Source organism: Oncorhynchus clarkii, unplaced genomic scaffold, assembly GCF_045791955.1.
Source record: "Oncorhynchus clarkii lewisi isolate Uvic-CL-2024 unplaced genomic scaffold, UVic_Ocla_1.0 unplaced_contig_2101_pilon_pilon, whole genome shotgun sequence".
Lineage (NCBI taxonomy): Eukaryota > Metazoa > Chordata > Actinopteri > Salmoniformes > Salmonidae > Oncorhynchus > Oncorhynchus clarkii.
The window spans coordinates 1-19362 of record NW_027260991.1 but is presented as its reverse complement, the minus strand read 5'-3'; the positions used below and the strand labels follow the sequence as shown (position 1 = coordinate 19362).

The 19362-nt window shown below is 46.2% G+C and overlaps 23 non-coding genes across 23 annotated transcripts; all 23 read left to right on the top strand.

Moving 5' to 3' along the window:
• The first annotated feature begins 620 nt into the window (after positions 1-620).
• On the top strand, positions 621-692 carry trnae-cuc (transfer RNA glutamic acid (anticodon CUC)). Its single transcript has one exon. It is a non-coding gene; the product is annotated as a tRNA-Glu (tRNA).
• A 109-nt stretch (positions 693-801) lies between these two features.
• Positions 802-873, top strand: trnae-cuc (transfer RNA glutamic acid (anticodon CUC)). Its single transcript has one exon. It is a non-coding gene; the product is annotated as a tRNA-Glu (tRNA).
• A 984-nt stretch (positions 874-1857) lies between these two features.
• trnae-cuc (transfer RNA glutamic acid (anticodon CUC)) lies at positions 1858-1929 on the top strand. Its single transcript has one exon. It is a non-coding gene; the product is annotated as a tRNA-Glu (tRNA).
• A 186-nt stretch (positions 1930-2115) lies between these two features.
• trnae-cuc (transfer RNA glutamic acid (anticodon CUC)) lies at positions 2116-2187 on the top strand. Its single transcript has one exon. It is a non-coding gene; the product is annotated as a tRNA-Glu (tRNA).
• A 984-nt stretch (positions 2188-3171) lies between these two features.
• Positions 3172-3243, top strand: trnae-cuc (transfer RNA glutamic acid (anticodon CUC)). The gene has a single exon. It is a non-coding gene; the product is annotated as a tRNA-Glu (tRNA).
• Positions 3244-3365: 122 nt separating this feature from the next.
• trnae-cuc (transfer RNA glutamic acid (anticodon CUC)) lies at positions 3366-3437 on the top strand. The gene has a single exon. It is a non-coding gene; the product is annotated as a tRNA-Glu (tRNA).
• Positions 3438-4421: 984 nt separating this feature from the next.
• Positions 4422-4493, top strand: trnae-cuc (transfer RNA glutamic acid (anticodon CUC)). Its single transcript has one exon. It is a non-coding gene; the product is annotated as a tRNA-Glu (tRNA).
• A 1225-nt stretch (positions 4494-5718) lies between these two features.
• trnae-cuc (transfer RNA glutamic acid (anticodon CUC)) lies at positions 5719-5790 on the top strand. Its single transcript has one exon. It is a non-coding gene; the product is annotated as a tRNA-Glu (tRNA).
• A 109-nt stretch (positions 5791-5899) lies between these two features.
• On the top strand, positions 5900-5971 carry trnae-cuc (transfer RNA glutamic acid (anticodon CUC)). Its single transcript has one exon. It is a non-coding gene; the product is annotated as a tRNA-Glu (tRNA).
• A 984-nt stretch (positions 5972-6955) lies between these two features.
• trnae-cuc (transfer RNA glutamic acid (anticodon CUC)) lies at positions 6956-7027 on the top strand. The gene has a single exon. It is a non-coding gene; the product is annotated as a tRNA-Glu (tRNA).
• A 109-nt stretch (positions 7028-7136) lies between these two features.
• trnae-cuc (transfer RNA glutamic acid (anticodon CUC)) lies at positions 7137-7208 on the top strand. The gene has a single exon. It is a non-coding gene; the product is annotated as a tRNA-Glu (tRNA).
• A 984-nt stretch (positions 7209-8192) lies between these two features.
• Positions 8193-8264, top strand: trnae-cuc (transfer RNA glutamic acid (anticodon CUC)). The gene has a single exon. It is a non-coding gene; the product is annotated as a tRNA-Glu (tRNA).
• Positions 8265-8373: 109 nt separating this feature from the next.
• trnae-cuc (transfer RNA glutamic acid (anticodon CUC)) lies at positions 8374-8445 on the top strand. Its single transcript has one exon. It is a non-coding gene; the product is annotated as a tRNA-Glu (tRNA).
• A 984-nt stretch (positions 8446-9429) lies between these two features.
• Positions 9430-9501, top strand: trnae-cuc (transfer RNA glutamic acid (anticodon CUC)). Its single transcript has one exon. It is a non-coding gene; the product is annotated as a tRNA-Glu (tRNA).
• A 109-nt stretch (positions 9502-9610) lies between these two features.
• On the top strand, positions 9611-9682 carry trnae-cuc (transfer RNA glutamic acid (anticodon CUC)). Its single transcript has one exon. It is a non-coding gene; the product is annotated as a tRNA-Glu (tRNA).
• A 984-nt stretch (positions 9683-10666) lies between these two features.
• trnae-cuc (transfer RNA glutamic acid (anticodon CUC)) lies at positions 10667-10738 on the top strand. Its single transcript has one exon. It is a non-coding gene; the product is annotated as a tRNA-Glu (tRNA).
• A 109-nt stretch (positions 10739-10847) lies between these two features.
• trnae-cuc (transfer RNA glutamic acid (anticodon CUC)) lies at positions 10848-10919 on the top strand. The gene has a single exon. It is a non-coding gene; the product is annotated as a tRNA-Glu (tRNA).
• Positions 10920-11903: 984 nt separating this feature from the next.
• trnae-cuc (transfer RNA glutamic acid (anticodon CUC)) lies at positions 11904-11975 on the top strand. Its single transcript has one exon. It is a non-coding gene; the product is annotated as a tRNA-Glu (tRNA).
• A 109-nt stretch (positions 11976-12084) lies between these two features.
• On the top strand, positions 12085-12156 carry trnae-cuc (transfer RNA glutamic acid (anticodon CUC)). Its single transcript has one exon. It is a non-coding gene; the product is annotated as a tRNA-Glu (tRNA).
• Positions 12157-14194: 2038 nt separating this feature from the next.
• Positions 14195-14266, top strand: trnae-cuc (transfer RNA glutamic acid (anticodon CUC)). Its single transcript has one exon. It is a non-coding gene; the product is annotated as a tRNA-Glu (tRNA).
• Positions 14267-15246: 980 nt separating this feature from the next.
• Positions 15247-15318, top strand: trnae-cuc (transfer RNA glutamic acid (anticodon CUC)). The gene has a single exon. It is a non-coding gene; the product is annotated as a tRNA-Glu (tRNA).
• A 1165-nt stretch (positions 15319-16483) lies between these two features.
• Positions 16484-16555, top strand: trnae-cuc (transfer RNA glutamic acid (anticodon CUC)). Its single transcript has one exon. It is a non-coding gene; the product is annotated as a tRNA-Glu (tRNA).
• Positions 16556-17012: 457 nt separating this feature from the next.
• On the top strand, positions 17013-17084 carry trnae-cuc (transfer RNA glutamic acid (anticodon CUC)). The gene has a single exon. It is a non-coding gene; the product is annotated as a tRNA-Glu (tRNA).
• The last annotated feature ends 2278 nt before the right edge of the window (positions 17085-19362 follow it).

Below are 19362 nucleotides of genomic sequence, written 5' to 3'. Positions count from 1 at the left end.
CTCCTTCCTGAGCGGTATGACTCCTGCGTGGTCCCATGGTGTTTATACTTGCGTACTATTGTTTCTACAGATGAGCGAGGTACCTTCAGGCGTTTGGAAATTGCTCCCAAGGATGAACCAGATTTGTGGAGGTCTACATTTTTTTTCTGAGGTCTTGGCTGATTTCCTTTGGTTTTCCCATGGAGTCAAGCAAAGAGGCACTGAGTTTGAAGGTAGGCCTTGAAATACATCTACAGGTACACCTCCAATTGACTCAAAGGATGTCAATTAACCTATCAGAAGCTTCTAAGCTTCTAAGCCATGACATCATTTTCGGGAATTTTCCAAACTGTTTAAAGGCACAGCCAACTTAGTGTATGTAAACTTCTGACCCACTGGATTTGTGATACACTGAATTATAAGTGAAATAATCGGTCTGTAAACAATTGTTGGAAAAATTACTTGTGTCATGCACAAAGTAGATGTCCTAACCGACTGCCAAAACTATAGTTTGTTAACAAGAAATGTGTGGAGGGGTTGACAAACAGGTTTTAATGACTCCAGCCTAAGTGGATGGAAACTTACGACTTCAACTGTATGTACCAGCTCACACTGGGAACCGATTTTCACTCTAGTACCCTTCCCTGGTGGTCTAGTGGTTAGGATTCGGCGCTCTCACCGCCGCGGCCCGGGTTCGATTCCCGGTCAGGGAACTACTCTTTTGCTACATGTTTACTTGTGCAACCTGTCACTATGAATATGGAAGGTTATCGCACATATGTACCAGCTCACACTGGGAACCAATTTGCACTGTAGGACCCTTCCCTGGTGGTCTAGTGGTTAGGATTCGGCGCTCTCACCGCCGCGGCCCGGGTTCGATTCCCGGTCAGGGAAATAGTCTATGCTCCTTGTTTACTTGTGCAACCTGTCACTATGAATTTAGTAGGTTGTCGCACATATGTACCACTTCAAATTGCAAACTGATTTGCCCTGCAGTGTCCTTCCCAGGTGTTCTAGTGGTGCACCAGACCCTCCTGCAGCAAAGCACCCCCACAACATGATGCTGTGCTTCACGGTTGGGATGTGTTCTTCGGCTTGGGAGCCTCCCCCTGTTCGATATAGGACTCGTTTGCCTGTGGATATAGACCATTTTGTACCTGTTTCCTCCAGCATCTTCACAAGGTCCTTTGCTGTTGTTCTGGGATGGATTTGCACTTTTCGACCCAAAGTACGTTCATCTCTAGGAGACAGAACGAGTCTCCTTCCTGAGCGGTATGACTCCTGCGTGGTCCCATGGTGTTTATACTTGCGTACTATTGTTTCTACAGATGAGCGAGGTACCTTCAGGCGTTTGGAAATTGCTCCCAAGGATGAACCAGATTTGTGGAGGTCTACATTTTTTTTCTGAGGTCTTGGCTGATTTCCTTTGGTTTTCCCATGGAGTCAAGCAAAGAGGCACTGAGTTTGAAGGTAGGCCTTGAAATACATCTACAGGTACACCTCCAATTGACTCAAAGGATGTCAATTAACCTATCAGAAGCTTCTAAGCTTCTAAGCCATGACATCATTTTCGGGAATTTTCCAAACTGTTTAAAGGCACAGCCAACTTAGTGTATGTAAACTTCTGACCCACTGGATTTGTGATACACTGAATTATAAGTGAAATAATCGGTCTGTAAACAATTGTTGGAAAAATTACTTGTGTCATGCACAAAGTAGATGTCCTAACCGACTGCCAAAACTATAGTTTGTTAACAAGAAATGTGTGGAGGGGTTGACAAACAGGTTTTAATGACTCCAGCCTAAGTGGATGGAAACTTACGACTTCAACTGTATGTACCAGCTCACACTGGGAACCGATTTTCACTCTAGTACCCTTCCCTGGTGGTCTAGTGGTTAGGATTCGGCGCTCTCACCGCCGCGGCCCGGGTTCGATTCCCGGTCAGGGAACTACTCTTTTGCTACATGTTTACTTGTGCAACCTGTCACTATGAATATGGAAGGTTATCGCACATATGTACCAGCTCACACTGGGAACCAATTTGCACTAGGACCCTTCCCTGTACCAGCTCACACTGGGAACCAATTTGCACTGTACCAGCTCACACTGGGAACCAATTTGCACTGTAGGACCCTTCCCTGGTGGTCTAGTGGTTAGGATTCGGCGCTCTCACCGCCGCGGCCCGGGTTCGATTCCCGGTCAGGGAAATAGTCTATGCTCCTTGTTTACTTGTGCAACCTGTCACTATGAATTTAGTAGGTTGTCGCACATATGTACCACTTCAAATTGCAAACTGATTTGCCCTGCAGTGTCCTTCCCAGGTGTTCTAGTGGTGCACCAGACCCTCCTGCAGCAAAGCACCCCCACAACATGATGCTGTGCTTCACGGTTGGGATGTGTTCTTCGGCTTGGGAGCCTCCCCCTGTTCGATATAGGACTCGTTTGCCTGTGGATATAGACCATTTTGTACCTGTTTCCTCCAGCATCTTCACAAGGTCCTTTGCTGTTGTTCTGGGATGGATTTGCACTTTTCGACCCAAAGTACGTTCATCTCTAGGAGACAGAACGAGTCTCCTTCCTGAGCGGTATGACTCCTGCGTGGTCCCATGGTGTTTATACTTGCGTACTATTGTTTCTACAGATGAGCGAGGTACCTTCAGGCGTTTGGAAATTGCTCCCAAGGATGAACCAGATTTGTGGAGGTCTACATTTTTTTTCTGAGGTCTTGGCTGATTTCCTTTGGTTTTCCCATGGAGTCAAGCAAAGAGGCACTGAGTTTGAAGGTAGGCCTTGAAATACATCTACAGGTACACCTCCAATTGACTCAAAGGATGTCAATTAACCTATCAGAAGCTTCTAAGCTTCTAAGCCATGACATCATTTTCGGGAATTTTCCAAACTGTTTAAAGGCACAGCCAACTTAGTGTATGTAAACTTCTGACCCACTGGATTTGTGATACACTGAATTATAAGTGAAATAATCGGTCTGTAAACAATTGTTGGAAAAATTACTTGTGTCATGCACAAAGTAGATGTCCTAACCGACTGCCAAAACTATAGTTTGTTAACAAGAAATGTGTGGAGGGGTTGACAAACAGGTTTTAATGACTCCAGCCTAAGTGGATGGAAACTTACGACTTCAACTGTATGTACCAGCTCACACTGGGAACCGATTTTCACTCTAGTACCCTTCCCTGGTGGTCTAGTGGTTAGGATTCGGCGCTCTCACCGCCGCGGCCCGGGTTCGATTCCCGGTCAGGGAACTACTCTTTTGCTACATGTTTACTTGTGCAACCTGTCACTATGAATATGGAAGGTTATCGCACATATGTACCAGCTCACACTGGGAACCAATTTGCACTGTACCAGGACCCTGTAGGACCCTTCCCTGGTGGTCTAGTGGTTAGGATTCGGCGCTCTCACCGCCGCGGCCCGGGTTCGATTCCCGGTCAGGGAAATAGTCTATGCTCCTTGTTTACTTGTGCAACCTGTCACTATGAATTTAGTAGGTTGTCGCACATATGTACCACTTCAAATTGCAAACTGATTTGCCCTGCAGTGTCCTTCCCAGGTGTTCTAGTGGTGCACCAGACCCTCCTGCAGCAAAGCACCCCCACAACATGATGCTGTGCTTCACGGTTGGGATGTGTTCTTCGGCTTGGGAGCCTCCCCCTGTTCGATATAGGACTCGTTTGCCTGTGGATATAGACCATTTTGTACCTGTTTCCTCCAGCATCTTCACAAGGTCCTTTGCTGTTGTTCTGGGATGGATTTGCACTTTTCGACCCAAAGTACGTTCATCTCTAGGAGACAGAACGAGTCTCCTTCCTGAGCGGTATGACTCCTGCGTGGTCCCATGGTGTTTATACTTGCGTACTATTGTTTCTACAGATGAGCGAGGTACCTTCAGGCGTTTGGAAATTGCTCCCAAGGATGAACCAGATTTGTGGAGGTCTACATTTTTTTTCTGAGGTCTTGGCTGATTTCCTTTGGTTTTCCCATGGAGTCAAGCAAAGAGGCACTGAGTTTGAAGGTAGGCCTTGAAATACATCTACAGGTACACCTCCAATTGACTCAAAGGATGTCAATTAACCTATCAGAAGCTTCTAAGCTTCTAAGCCATGACATCATTTTCGGGAATTTTCCAAACTGTTTAAAGGCACAGCCAACTTAGTGTATGTAAACTTCTGACCCACTGGATTTGTGATACACTGAATTATAAGTGAAATAATCGGTCTGTAAACAATTGTTGGAAAAATTACTTGTGTCATGCACAAAGTAGATGTCCTAACCGACTGCCAAAACTATAGTTTGTTAACAAGAAATGTGTGGAGGGGTTGACAAACAGGTTTTAATGACTCCAGCCTAAGTGGATGGAAACTTACGACTTCAACTGTATGTACCAGCTCACACTGGGAACCGATTTTCACTCTAGTACCCTTCCCTGGTGGTCTAGTGGTTAGGATTCGGCGCTCTCACCGCCGCGGCCCGGGTTCGATTCCCGGTCAGGGAACTACTCTTTTGCTACATGTTTACTTGTGCAACCTGTCACTATGAATATGGAAGGTTATCGCACATATGTACCAGCTCACACTGGGAACCAATTTGCACTGTAGGACCCTTCCCTGGTGGTCTAGTGGTTAGGATTCGGCGCTCTCACCGCCGCGGCCCGGGTTCGCGGCCTCTTTTGGGTTGTCGATTCCCGGTCACACTGGGAACCAATTTGCACTGTAGGACCCTTCCCTGGTGGTCTAGTGCTCCTTGTTTACTATGTGCTTGTGCAACCTGTCACTATGAATTTAGTAGGTTGTCGCACATATGTACCACTTCAAATTGCAAACTGATTTGCCCTGCAGTGTCCTTCCCAGGTGTTCTAGTGGTGCACCAGACCCTCCTGCAGCAAAGCACCCCCACAACATGATGCTGTGCTTCACGGTTGGGATGTGTTCTTCGGCTTGGGAGCCTCCCCCTGTTCGATATAGGACTCGTTTGCCTGTGGATATAGACCATTTTGTACCTGTTTCCTCCAGCATCTTCACAAGGTCCTTTGCTGTTGTTCTGGGATGGATTTGCACTTTTCGACCCAAAGTACGTTCATCTCTAGGAGACAGAACGAGTCTCCTTCCTGAGCGGTATGACTCCTGCGTGGTCCCATGGTGTTTATACTTGCGTACTATTGTTTCTACAGATGAGCGAGGTACCTTCAGGCGTTTGGAAATTGCTCCCAAGGATGAACCAGATTTGTGGAGGTCTACATTTTTTTTCTGAGGTCTTGGCTGATTTCCTTTGGTTTTCCCATGGAGTCAAGCAAAGAGGCACTGAGTTTGAAGGTAGGCCTTGAAATACATCTACAGGTACACCTCCAATTGACTCAAAGGATGTCAATTAACCTATCAGAAGCTTCTAAGCTTCTAAGCCATGACATCATTTTCGGGAATTTTCCAAACTGTTTAAAGGCACAGCCAACTTAGTGTATGTAAACTTCTGACCCACTGGATTTGTGATACACTGAATTATAAGTGAAATAATCGGTCTGTAAACAATTGTTGGAAAAATTACTTGTGTCATGCACAAAGTAGATGTCCTAACCGACTGCCAAAACTATAGTTTGTTAACAAGAAATGTGTGGAGGGGTTGACAAACAGGTTTTAATGACTCCAGCCTAAGTGGATGGAAACTTACGACTTCAACTGTATGTACCAGCTCACACTGGGAACCGATTTTCACTCTAGTACCCTTCCCTGGTGGTCTAGTGGTTAGGATTCGGCGCTCTCACCGCCGCGGCCCGGGTTCGATTCCCGGTCAGGGAACTACTCTTTTGCTACATGTTTACTTGTGCAACCTGTCACTATGAATATGGAAGGTTATCGCACATATGTACCAGCTCACACTGGGAACCAATTTGCACTGTAGGACCCTTCCCTGGTGGTCTAGTGGTTAGGATTCGGCGCTCTCACCGCCGCGGCCCGGGTTCGATTCCCGGTCAGGGAAATAGTCTATGCTCCTTGTTTACTTGTGCAACCTGTCACTATGAATTTAGTAGGTTGTCGCACATATGTACCACTTCAAATTGCAAACTGATTTGCCCTGCAGTGTCCTTCCCAGGTGTTCTAGTGGTGCACCAGACCCTCCTGCAGCAAAGCACCCCCACAACATGATGCTGTGCTTCACGGTTGGGATGTGTTCTTCGGCTTGGGAGCCTCCCCCTGTTCGATATAGGACTCGTTTGCCTGTGGATATAGACCATTTTGTACCTGTTTCCTCCAGCATCTTCACAAGGTCCTTTGCTGTTGTTCTGGGATGGATTTGCACTTTTCGACCCAAAGTACGTTCATCTCTAGGAGACAGAACGAGTCTCCTTCCTGAGCGGTATGACTCCTGCGTGGTCCCATGGTGTTTATACTTGCGTACTATTGTTTCTACAGATGAGCGAGGTACCTTCAGGCGTTTGGAAATTGCTCCCAAGGATGAACCAGATTTGTGGAGGTCTACATTTTTTTTCTGAGGTCTTGGCTGATTTCCTTTGGTTTTCCCATGGAGTCAAGCAAAGAGGCACTGAGTTTGAAGGTAGGCCTTGAAATACATCTACAGGTACACCTCCAATTGACTCAAAGGATGTCAATTAACCTATCAGAAGCTTCTAAGCTTCTAAGCCATGACATCATTTTCGGGAATTTTCCAAACTGTTTAAAGGCACAGCCAACTTAGTGTATGTAAACTTCTGACCCACTGGATTTGTGATACACTGAATTATAAGTGAAATAATCGGTCTGTAAACAATTGTTGGAAAAATTACTTGTGTCATGCACAAAGTAGATGTCCTAACCGACTGCCAAAACTATAGTTTGTTAACAAGAAATGTGTGGAGGGGTTGACAAACAGGTTTTAATGACTCCAGCCTAAGTGGATGGAAACTTACGACTTCAACTGTATGTACCAGCTCACACTGGGAACCGATTTTCACTCTAGTACCCTTCCCTGGTGGTCTAGTGGTTAGGATTCGGCGCTCTCACCGCCGCGGCCCGGGTTCGATTCCCGGTCAGGGAACTACTCTTTTGCTACATGTTTACTTGTGCAACCTGTCACTATGAATATGGAAAGTTATCGCACATATGTACCAGCTCACACTGGGAACCAATTTGCACTGTAGGACCCTTCCCTGGTGGTCTAGTGGTTAGGATTCGGCGCTCTCACCGCCGCGGCCCGGGTTCGATTCCCGGTCAGGGAAATAGTCTATGCTCCTTGTTTACTTGTGCAACCTGTCACTATGAATTTAGTAGGTTGTCGCACATATGTACCACTTCAAATTGCAAACTGATTTGCCCTGCAGTGTCCTTCCCAGGTGTTCTAGTGGTGCACCAGACCCTCCTGCAGCAAAGCACCCCCACAACATGATGCTGTGCTTCACGGTTGGGATGTGTTCTTCGGCTTGGGAGCCTCCCCCTGTTCGATATAGGACTCGTTTGCCTGTGGATATAGACCATTTTGTACCTGTTTCCTCCAGCATCTTCACAAGGTCCTTTGCTGTTGTTCTGGGATGGATTTGCACTTTTCGACCCAAAGTACGTTCATCTCTAGGAGACAGAACGAGTCTCCTTCCTGAGCGGTATGACTCCTGCGTGGTCCCATGGTGTTTATACTTGCGTACTATTGTTTCTACAGATGAGCGAGGTACCTTCAGGCGTTTGGAAATTGCTCCCAAGGATGAACCAGATTTGTGGAGGTCTACATTTTTTTTCTGAGGTCTTGGCTGATTTCCTTTGGTTTTCCCATGGAGTCAAGCAAAGAGGCACTGAGTTTGAAGGTAGGCCTTGAAATACATCTACAGGTACACCTCCAATTGACTCAAAGGATGTCAATTAACCTATCAGAAGCTTCTAAGCTTCTAAGCCATGACATCATTTTCGGGAATTTTCCAAACTGTTTAAAGGCACAGCCAACTTAGTGTATGTAAACTTCTGACCCACTGGATTTGTGATACACTGAATTATAAGTGAAATAATCGGTCTGTAAACAATTGTTGGAAAAATTACTTGTGTCATGCACAAAGTAGATGTCCTAACCGACTGCCAAAACTATAGTTTGTTAACAAGAAATGTGTGGAGGGGTTGACAAACAGGTTTTAATGACTCCAGCCTAAGTGGATGGAAACTTACGACTTCAACTGTATGTACCAGCTCACACTGGGAACCGATTTTCACTCTAGTACCCTTCCCTGGTGGTCTAGTGGTTAGGATTCGGCGCTCTCACCGCCGCGGCCCGGGTTCGATTCCCGGTCAGGGAACTACTCTTTTGCTACATGTTTACTTGTGCAACCTGTCACTATGAATATGGAAGGTTATCGCACATATGTACCAGCTCACACTGGGAACCAATTTGCACTGTAGGACCCTTCCCTGGTGGTCTAGTGGTTAGGATTCGGCGCTCTCACCGCCGCGGCCCGGGTTCGATTCCCGGTCAGGGAAATAGTCTATGCTCCTTGTTTACTTGTGCAACCTGTCACTATGAATTTAGTAGGTTGTCGCACATATGTACCACTTCAAATTGCAAACTGATTTGCCCTGCAGTGTCCTTCCCAGGTGTTCTAGTGGTGCACCAGACCCTCCTGCAGCAAAGCACCCCCACAACATGATGCTGTGCTTCACGGTTGGGATGTGTTCTTCGGCTTGGGAGCCTCCCCCTGTTCGATATAGGACTCGTTTGCCTGTGGATATAGACCATTTTGTACCTGTTTCCTCCAGCATCTTCACAAGGTCCTTTGCTGTTGTTCTGGGATGGATTTGCACTTTTCGACCCAAAGTACGTTCATCTCTAGGAGACAGAACGAGTCTCCTTCCTGAGCGGTATGACTCCTGCGTGGTCCCATGGTGTTTATACTTGCGTACTATTGTTTCTACAGATGAGCGAGGTACCTTCAGGCGTTTGGAAATTGCTCCCAAGGATGAACCAGATTTGTGGAGGTCTACATTTTTTTTCTGAGGTCTTGGCTGATTTCCTTTGGTTTTCCCATGGAGTCAAGCAAAGAGGCACTGAGTTTGAAGGTAGGCCTTGAAATACATCTACAGGTACACCTCCAATTGACTCAAAGGATGTCAATTAACCTATCAGAAGCTTCTAAGCTTCTAAGCCATGACATCATTTTCGGGAATTTTCCAAACTGTTTAAAGGCACAGCCAACTTAGTGTATGTAAACTTCTGACCCACTGGATTTGTGATACACTGAATTATAAGTGAAATAATCGGTCTGTAAACAATTGTTGGAAAAATTACTTGTGTCATGCACAAAGTAGATGTCCTAACCGACTGCCAAAACTATAGTTTGTTAACAAGAAATGTGTGGAGGGGTTGACAAACAGGTTTTAATGACTCCAGCCTAAGTGGATGGAAACTTACGACTTCAACTGTATGTACCAGCTCACACTGGGAACCGATTTTCACTCTAGTACCCTTCCCTGGTGGTCTAGTGGTTAGGATTCGGCGCTCTCACCGCCGCGGCCCGGGTTCGATTCCCGGTCAGGGAACTACTCTTTTGCTACATGTTTACTTGTGCAACCTGTCACTATGAATATGGAAAGTTATCGCACATATGTACCAGCTCACACTGGGAACCAATTTGCACTGTAGGACCCTTCCCTGGTGGTCTAGTGGTTAGGATTCGGCGCTCTCACCGCCGCGGCCCGGGTTCGATTCCCGGTCAGGGAAATAGTCTATGCTCCTTGTTTACTTGTGCAACCTGTCACTATGAATTTAGTAGGTTGTCGCACATATGTACCACTTCAAATTGCAAACTGATTTGCCCTGCAGTGTCCTTCCCAGGTGTTCTAGTGGTGCACCAGACCCTCCTGCAGCAAAGCACCCCCACAACATGATGCTGTGCTTCACGGTTGGGATGTGTTCTTCGGCTTGGGAGCCTCCCCCTGTTCGATATAGGACTCGTTTGCCTGTGGATATAGACCATTTTGTACCTGTTTCCTCCAGCATCTTCACAAGGTCCTTTGCTGTTGTTCTGGGATGGATTTGCACTTTTCGACCCAAAGTACGTTCATCTCTAGGAGACAGAACGAGTCTCCTTCCTGAGCGGTATGACTCCTGCGTGGTCCCATGGTGTTTATACTTGCGTACTATTGTTTCTACAGATGAGCGAGGTACCTTCAGGCGTTTGGAAATTGCTCCCAAGGATGAACCAGATTTGTGGAGGTCTACATTTTTTTTCTGAGGTCTTGGCTGATTTCCTTTGGTTTTCCCATGGAGTCAAGCAAAGAGGCACTGAGTTTGAAGGTAGGCCTTGAAATACATCTACAGGTACACCTCCAATTGACTCAAAGGATGTCAATTAACCTATCAGAAGCTTCTAAGCTTCTAAGCCATGACATCATTTTCGGGAATTTTCCAAACTGTTTAAAGGCACAGCCAACTTAGTGTATGTAAACTTCTGACCCACTGGATTTGTGATACACTGAATTATAAGTGAAATAATCGGTCTGTAAACAATTGTTGGAAAAATTACTTGTGTCATGCACAAAGTAGATGTCCTAACCGACTGCCAAAACTATAGTTTGTTAACAAGAAATGTGTGGAGGGGTTGACAAACAGGTTTTAATGACTCCAGCCTAAGTGGATGGAAACTTACGACTTCAACTGTATGTACCAGCTCACACTGGGAACCGATTTTCACTCTAGTACCCTTCCCTGGTGGTCTAGTGGTTAGGATTCGGCGCTCTCACCGCCGCGGCCCGGGTTCGATTCCCGGTCAGGGAACTACTCTTTTGCTACATGTTTACTTGTGCAACCTGTCACTATGAATATGGAAGGTTATCGCACATATGTACCAGCTCACACTGGGAACCAATTTGCACTGTAGGACCCTTCCCTGGTGGTCTAGTGGTTAGGATTCGGCGCTCTCACCGCCGCGGCCCGGGTTCGATTCCCGGTCAGGGAAATAGTCTATGCTCCTTGTTTACTTGTGCAACCTGTCACTATGAATTTAGTAGGTTGTCGCACATATGTACCACTTCAAATTGCAAACTGATTTGCCCTGCAGTGTCCTTCCCAGGTGTTCTAGTGGTGCACCAGACCCTCCTGCAGCAAAGCACCCCCACAACATGATGCTGTGCTTCACGGTTGGGATGTGTTCTTCGGCTTGGGAGCCTCCCCCTGTTCGATATAGGACTCGTTTGCCTGTGGATATAGACCATTTTGTACCTGTTTCCTCCAGCATCTTCACAAGGTCCTTTGCTGTTGTTCTGGGATGGATTTGCACTTTTCGACCCAAAGTACGTTCATCTCTAGGAGACAGAACGAGTCTCCTTCCTGAGCGGTATGACTCCTGCGTGGTCCCATGGTGTTTATACTTGCGTACTATTGTTTCTACAGATGAGCGAGGTACCTTCAGGCGTTTGGAAATTGCTCCCAAGGATGAACCAGATTTGTGGAGGTCTACATTTTTTTTCTGAGGTCTTGGCTGATTTCCTTTGGTTTTCCCATGGAGTCAAGCAAAGAGGCACTGAGTTTGAAGGTAGGCCTTGAAATACATCTACAGGTACACCTCCAATTGACTCAAAGGATGTCAATTAACCTATCAGAAGCTTCTAAGCTTCTAAGCCATGACATCATTTTCGGGAATTTTCCAAACTGTTTAAAGGCACAGCCAACTTAGTGTATGTAAACTTCTGACCCACTGGATTTGTGATACACTGAATTATAAGTGAAATAATCGGTCTGTAAACAATTGTTGGAAAAATTACTTGTGTCATGCACAAAGTAGATGTCCTAACCGACTGCCAAAACTATAGTTTGTTAACAAGAAATGTGTGGAGGGGTTGACAAACAGGTTTTAATGACTCCAGCCTAAGTGGATGGAAACTTACGACTTCAACTGTATGTACCAGCTCACACTGGGAACCGATTTTCACTCTAGTACCCTTCCCTGGTGGTCTAGTGGTTAGGATTCGGCGCTCTCACCGCCGCGGCCCGGGTTCGATTCCCGGTCAGGGAACTACTCTTTTGCTACATGTTTACTTGTGCAACCTGTCACTATGAATATGGAAAGTTATCGCACATATGTACCAGCTCACACTGGGAACCAATTTGCACTGTAGGACCCTTCCCTGGTGGTCTAGTGGTTAGGATTCGGCGCTCTCACCGCCGCGGCCCGGGTTCGATTCCCGGTCAGGGAAATAGTCTATGCTCCTTGTTTACTTGTGCAACCTGTCACTATGAATTTAGTAGGTTGTCGCACATATGTACCACTTCAAATTGCAAACTGATTTGCCCTGCAGTGTCCTTCCCAGGTGTTCTAGTGGTGCACCAGACCCTCCTGCAGCAAAGCACCCCCACAACATGATGCTGTGCTTCACGGTTGGGATGTGTTCTTCGGCTTGGGAGCCTCCCCCTGTTCGATATAGGACTCGTTTGCCTGTGGATATAGACCATTTTGTACCTGTTTCCTCCAGCATCTTCACAAGGTCCTTTGCTGTTGTTCTGGGATGGATTTGCACTTTTCGACCCAAAGTACGTTCATCTCTAGGAGACAGAACGAGTCTCCTTCCTGAGCGGTATGACTCCTGCGTGGTCCCATGGTGTTTATACTTGCGTACTATTGTTTCTACAGATGAGCGAGGTACCTTCAGGCGTTTGGAAATTGCTCCCAAGGATGAACCAGATTTGTGGAGGTCTACATTTTTTTTCTGAGGTCTTGGCTGATTTCCTTTGGTTTTCCCATGGAGTCAAGCAAAGAGGCACTGAGTTTGAAGGTAGGCCTTGAAATACATCTACAGGTACACCTCCAATTGACTCAAAGGATGTCAATTAACCTATCAGAAGCTTCTAAGCTTCTAAGCCATGACATCATTTTCGGGAATTTTCCAAACTGTTTAAAGGCACAGCCAACTTAGTGTATGTAAACTTCTGACCCACTGGATTTGTGATACACTGAATTATAAGTGAAATAATCGGTCTGTAAACAATTGTTGGAAAAATTACTTGTGTCATGCACAAAGTAGATGTCCTAACCGACTGCCAAAACTATAGTTTGTTAACAAGAAATGTGTGGAGGGGTTGACAAACAGGTTTTAATGACTCCAGCCTAAGTGGATGGAAACTTACGACTTCAACTGTATGTACCAGCTCACACTGGGAACCAATTTGCTAGTGTAGGACCCTTCCCTGGTGGTCTAGTGGTTAGGATTCGGCGCTCTCACCGCCGCGGCCTGGGTTCGATTCCCGGTCAGGGAAATAGTCTATGCTCCTTGTTTACTTGTGCAACCTGTCACTATGAATTTAGTAGGTTGTCGCACATATGTACCACTTCAAATTGCAAACTGATTTGCCCTGCAGTGTCCTTCCCAGGTGTTCTAGTGGTGCACCAGACCCTCCTGCAGCAAAGCACCCCCACAACATGATGCTGTGCTTCACGGTTGGGATGTGTTCTTCGGCTTGCTGCCTCCCCCTTCGATATAGGACTCGTTTGCCTGTGGATATAGACCATTTTGTACCTGTTTCCTCCAGCATCTTCACAAGGTCCTTTGCTGTTGTTCTGGGATGGATTTGCACTTTTCGACCCAAAGTACGTTCATCTCTAGGAGACAGAACGAGTCTCCTTCCTGAGCGGTATGACTCCTGCGTGGTCCCATGGTGTTTATACTTGCGTACTATTGTTTCTACAGATGAGCGAGGTACCTTCAGGCGTTTGGAAATTGCTCCCAAGGATGAACCAGATTTGTGGAGGTCTACATTTTTTTTCTGAGGTCTTGGCTGATTTCCTTTGGTTTTCCCATGGAGTCAAGCAAAGAGGCACTGAGTTTGAAGGTAGGCCTTGAAATACATCTACAGGTACACCTCCAATTGACTCAAAGGATGTCAATTAACCTATCAGAAGCTTCTAAGCTTCTAAGCCATGACATCATTTTCGGGAATTTTCCAAACTGTTTAAAGGCACAGCCAACTTAGTGTATGTAAACTTCTGACCCACTGGATTTGTGATACACTGAATTATAAGTGAAATAATCGGTCTGTAAACAATTGTTGGAAAAATTACTTGTGTCATGCACAAAGTAGATGTCCTAACCGACTGCCAAAACTATAGTTTGTTAACAAGAAATGTGTGGAGGGGTTGACAAACAGGTTTTAATGACTCCAGCCTAAGTGGATGGAAACTTACGACTTCAACTGTATGTACCAGCTCACACTGGGAACCGATTTTCACTCTAGTACCCTTCCCTGGTGGTCTAGTGGTTAGGATTCGGCGCTCTCACCGCCGCGGCCCGGGTTCGATTCCCGGTCAGGGAAATAGTCTATGCTCCTTGTTTACTTGTGCAACCTGTCACTATGAATTTAGTAGGTTGTCGCACATATGTACCACTTCAAATTGCAAACTGATTTGCCCTGCAGTGTCCTTCCCAGGTGTTCTAGTGGTGCACCAGACCCTCCTGCAGCAAAGCACCCCCACAACATGATGCTGTGCTTCACGGTTGGGATGTGTTCTTCGGCTTGCCTCCCCCTGTTCGATATAGGACTCGTTTGCCTGTGGATATAGACCATTTTGTACCTGTTTCCTCCAGCATCTTCACAAGGTCCTTTGCTGTTGTTCTGGGATGGATTTGCACTTTTCGACCCAAAGTACGTTCATCTCTAGGAGACAGAACGAGTCTCCTTCCTGAGCGGTATGACTCCTGCGTGGTCCCATGGTGTTTATACTTGCGTACTATTGTTTCTACAGATGAGCGAGGTACCTTCAGGCGTTTGGAAATTGCTCCCAAGGATGAACCAGATTTGTGGAGGTCTACATTTTTTTTCTGAGGTCTTGGCTGATTTCCTTTGGTTTTCCCATGGAGTCAAGCAAAGAGGCACTGAGTTTGAAGGTAGGCCTTGAAATACATCTACAGGTACACCTCCAATTGACTCAAAGGATGTCAATTAACCTATCAGAAGCTTCTAAGCTTCTAAGCCATGACATCATTTTCGGGAATTTTCCAAACTGTTTAAAGGCACAGCCAACTTAGTGTATGTAAACTTCTGACCCACTGGATTTGTGATACACTGAATTATAAGTGAAATAATCGGTCTGTAAACAATTGTTGGAAAAATTACTTGTGTCATGCACAAAGTAGATGTCCTAACCGACTGCCAAAACTATAGTTTGTTAACAAGAAATGTGTGGAGGGGTTGACAAACAGGTTTTAATGACTCCAGCCTAAGTGGATGGAAACTTACGACTTCAACTGTATGTACCAGCTCACACTGGGAACCGATTTTCACTCTAGTACCCTTCCCTGGTGGTCTAGTGGTTAGGATTCGGCGCTCTCACCGCCGCGGCCCGGGTTCGATTCCCGGTCAGGGAACTACTCTTTTGCTACATGTTTACTTGTGCAACCTGTCACTATGAATATGGAAGGTTATCGCACATATGTACCAGCTCACACTGGGAACCAATTTGCACTGTAGGACCCTTCCCTGGTGGTCTAGTGGTTAGGATTCGGCGCTCTCACCGCTGCGGCCCGGGTTCGATTCCCGGTCAGGGAAATAGTCTATGCTCCTTGTTTACTTGTGCAACCTGTCACTATGAATTTAGTAGGTTGTCGCACATATGTACCACTTCAAATTGCAAACTGATTTGCCCTGCAGTGTCCTTCCCAGGTGTTCTAGTGGTGCACCAGACCCTCCTGCAGCAAAGCACCCCCACAACATGATGCTGTGCTTCACGGTTGGGATGTGTTCTTCGGCTTGGGAGCCTCCCCCTGTTCGATATAGGACTCGTTTGCCTGTGGATATAGACCATTTTGTACCTGTTTCCTCCAGCATCTTCACAAGGTCCTTTGCTGTTGTTCTGGGATGGATTTGCACTTTTCGACCCAAAGTACGTTCATCTCTAGGAGACAGAACGAGTCTCCTTCCTGAGCGGTATGACTCCTGCGTGGTCCCATGGTGTTTATACTTGCGTACTATTGTTTCTACAGATGAGCGAGGTACCTTCAGGCGTTTGGAAATTGCTCCCAAGGATGAACCAGATTTGTGGAGGTCTACATTTTTTTTCTGAGGTCTTGGCTGATTTCCTTTGGTTTTCCCATGGAGTCAAGCAAAGAGGCACTGAGTTTGAAGGTAGGCCTTGAAATACATCTACAGGTACACCTCCAATTGACTCAAAGGATGTCAATTAACCTATCAGAAGCTTCTAAGCTTCTAAGCCATGACATCATTTTCGGGAATTTTCCAAACTGTTTAAAGGCACAGCCAACTTAGTGTATGTAAACTTCTGACCCACTGGATTTGTGATACACTGAATTATAAGTGAAATAATCGGTCTGTAAACAATTGTTGGAAAAATTACTTGTGTCATGCACAAAGTAGATGTCCTAACCGACTGCCAAAACTATAGTTTGTTAACAAGAAATGTGTGGAGGGGTTGACAAACAGGTTTTAATGACTCCAGCCTAAGTGGATGGAAACTTACGACTTCAACTGTATGTACCAGCTCACACTGGGAACCGATTTTCACTCTAGTACCCTTCCCTGGTGGTCTAGTGGTTAGGATTCGGCGCTCTCACCGCCGCGGCCCGGGTTCGATTCCCGGTCAGGGAACTACTCTTTTGCTACATGTTTACTTGTGCAACCTGTCACTATGAATATGGAAAGTTATCGCACATATGTACCAGCTCACACTGGGAACCAATTTGCACTGTAGGACCCTTCCCTGGTGGTCTAGTGGTTAGGATTCGGCGCTCTCACCGCCGCGGCCGAGTTCGATTCCCGGTCAGGGAAATAGTCTATGCTCCTTGTTTACTTGTGCAACCTGTCGCTATGAATTTAGTAGGTTGTCGCACATATGTACCACTTCAAATTGCAAACTGATTTGCCCTGCAGTGTCCTTCCCAGGTGTTCTAGTGGTGCACCAGACCCTCCTGCAGCAAAGCACCCCCACAACATGATGCTGTGCTTCACGGTTGGGATGTGTTCTTCGGCTTGCTGTGTTCGATATAGGACTTGTTTGCCTGTGGATATAGACCATTTTGTACCTGTTTCCTCCAGCATCTACCCTTCCCTGGTGGTCTAGTGGTTAGGATTCGGCGCTCTCACCGCCGCGGCCCGGGTTCGATTCCCGGTCAGGGAACTACTCTTTTGCTACATGTTTACTTGTGCAACCTGTCACTATGAATATGGAAGGTTATCGCACATATGTACCAGCTCACACTGGGAACCAATTTGCACTGTAGGACCCTTCCCTGGTGGTCTAGTGGTTAGGATTCGGCGCTCTCACCGCTGCGGCCCGGGTTCGATTCCCGGTCAGGGAAATAGTCTATGCTCCTTGTGCAACCTGTCACTATGAATTTAGTAGGTTGTCGCACATATGTACCACTTCAAATTGCAAACTGATTTGCCCTGCAGTGTCCTTCCCAGGTGTTCTAGTGGTGCACCAGACCCTCCTGCAGCAAAGCACCCCCACAACATGATGCTGTGCTTCACGGTTGGGATGTGTTCTTCGGCTTGCGAGCCTCCCCCTCTTCGATATAGGACTCGTTTGCCTGTGGATATAGACCATTTTGTACCTGTTTCCTCCAGCATCTTCACAAGGTCCTTTGCTGTTGTTCTGGGATGGATTTGCACTTTTCGACCCAAAGTACGTTCATCTCTAGGAGACAGAACGAGTCTCCTTCCTGAGCGGTATGACTCCTGCGTGGTCCCATGGTGTTTATACTTGCGTACTATTGTTTCTACAGATGAGCGAGGTACCTTCAGGCGTTTGGAAATTGCTCCCAAGGATGAACCAGATTTGTGGAGGTCTACATTTTTTTTCTGAGGTCTTGGCTGATTTCCTTTGGTTTTCCCATGGATTCAAGCAAAGAGGCACTGAGTTTGAAGGTAGGCCTTGAAATACATCTACAGGTACACCTCCAATTGACTCAAAGGATGTCAATTAACCTATCAGAAGCTTCTAAGCTTCTAAGCCATGACATCATTTTCGGGAATTTTCCAAACTGTTTAAAGGCACAGCCAACTTAGTGTATGTAAACTTCTGACCCACTGGATTTGTGATACACTGAATTATAAGTGAAATAATCGGTCTGTAAACAATTGTTGGAACTTGTGTCATGCACAAAGTAGATGTCCTAAACTGCCAAAACTATAGTTTGTTAACAAGAAATGTGTGGAGGGGTTGACAAACAGGTTTTAATGACTCCAGCCTAAGTGGATGGAAACTTACGACTTCAACTGTATGTACCAGCTCACACTGGGAACCAATTTGCGCTGTAGGACCCTTCCCTGGTGGTCTAGTGGTTAGGATTCGGCGCTCTCACCGCCGCGGCCTGGGTTCGATTCCCGGTCAGGGAAATAGTCTATGCTCCTTGTTTACTTGTGCAACCTGTCACTATGAATTTAGTAGGTTGTCGCACATATGTACCACTTCAAATTGCAAACTGATTTGCCCTGCAGTGTCCTTCCCAGGTGTTCTAGTGGTGCACCAGACCCTCCTGCAGCAAAGCACCCCCACAACATGATGCTGTGCTTCACGGTTGGGATGTGTTCTTCGGCTTGCTGTGTTCGATATAGGACTTGTTTGCCTGTGGATATAGACCATTTTGTACCTGTTTCCTCCAGCATCTTCACAAGGTCCTTTGCTGTTGTTCTGGGATGGATTTGCACTTTTCGACCCAAAGTACGTTCATCTCTAGGAGACAGAACGAGTCTCCTTCCTGAGCGGTATGACTCCTGCGTGGTCCCATGGTGTTTATACTTGCGTACTATTGTTTCTACAGATGAGCGAGGTACCTTCAGGCGTTTGGAAATTGCTCCCAAGGATGAACCAGATTTGTGGAGGTCTACATTTTTTTTCTGAGGTCTTGGCTGATTTCCTTTGGTTTTCCCATGGAGTCAAGCAAAGAGGCACTGAGTTTGAAGGTAGGCCTTGAAATACATCTACAGGTACACCTCCAATTGACTCAAAGGATGTCAATTAACCTATCAGAAGCTTCTAAGCTTCTAAGCCATGACATCATTTTCGGGAATTTTCCAAACTGTTTAAAGGCACAGCCAACTTAGTGTATGTAAACTTCTGACCCACTGGATTTGTGATACACTGAATTATAAGTGAAATAATCGGTCTGTAAACAATTGTTGGAAAAATTACTTGTGTCATGCACAAAGTAGATGTCCTAACCGACTGCCAAAACTATAGTTTGTTAACAAGAAATGTGTGGAGGGGTTGACAAACAGGTTTTAATGACTCCAGCCTAAGTGGATGGAAACTTACGACTTCAACTGTATGTACCAGCTCACACTGGGAACCGATTTTCACTCTAGTACCCTTCCCTGGTGGTCTAGTGGTTAGGATTTGGCGCTCTCACCGCCGCGGCCCGGGTTCGATTCCCGGTCAGGGAACAACTCTTTTG